The sequence below is a fragment of the Canis lupus genome, chromosome 30 (genome assembly GCF_011100685.1).
Source record: "Canis lupus familiaris isolate Mischka breed German Shepherd chromosome 30, alternate assembly UU_Cfam_GSD_1.0, whole genome shotgun sequence".
Lineage (NCBI taxonomy): Eukaryota > Metazoa > Chordata > Mammalia > Carnivora > Canidae > Canis > Canis lupus.
The window spans coordinates 10,481,727-10,482,420 of NC_049251.1; the positions used below are offsets into that span (position 1 = coordinate 10,481,727).

Genomic DNA, 694 nt, shown 5'->3' on the forward strand with positions numbered 1-694 from the left:
TCAACCTTGTATTCTTTTAAGATAGCCTCCTAAAAACAAGGCCTCAAAAATTGGCTAAAAACTCATTACGGGGATCCCTGGGTGGCTCAGCGGTTTAGCGCTTGCCTTTGGCCCAGGGTGTGATCCTGGAGACCCGGGATTGAGTCCCGCATCGGGCTCCTGGCATGGAACCTGCTTCTCCCTCCTCCTGTGTCTCTGCCTCTCTTTCTCTGTGTCTATCATAAATAAATAAATAAATCTTAAAAAAAAAAAAAACTCATTACTGTACCTCTCCACAGAAATCTTTAGTAAAAAGCAAAAGATTTATGTAATATGCAGAGAAACCAGAGTATCAACCTTGCTGTTTTTTTTTTTTTAAGATTTTATTTATTTATTCATAGAGACACAGAGAGGGGTGGGGCAGAGGAAAGAGCAGGCTCCATGCAGGGAGCCTGGCGTGGGACTCGATCCCTGATCTCCAGGATCACACTCCAGGCTGCAGGCGGCGCTGAACTGCTGTGCCACTGGGGCTGCCTTGAGTATCGACCTTGTATTCTTACCAAGGATCTGTGTTAAACTTTTTCAAAGTAACATCTCAAATCACAAAGCCTGACAGCGGGAAATTTTTCACTTGCCTTAGGCTAAGGGTCATTCTAAATAAATGAATAAACTTAGATGAGGAAAACCAATAAACTAGACACAAAGGAATCCAACC

General features: G+C 43.4%; 1 pseudogene; it reads right to left on the bottom strand.

Annotated features, from left to right (window-relative positions):
* Positions 1-247: 247 nt before the first annotated feature.
* On the bottom strand, positions 248-332 carry LOC119866958 (annotated as a pseudogene).
* Between the last annotated feature and the right edge of the window lie 362 nt (positions 333-694).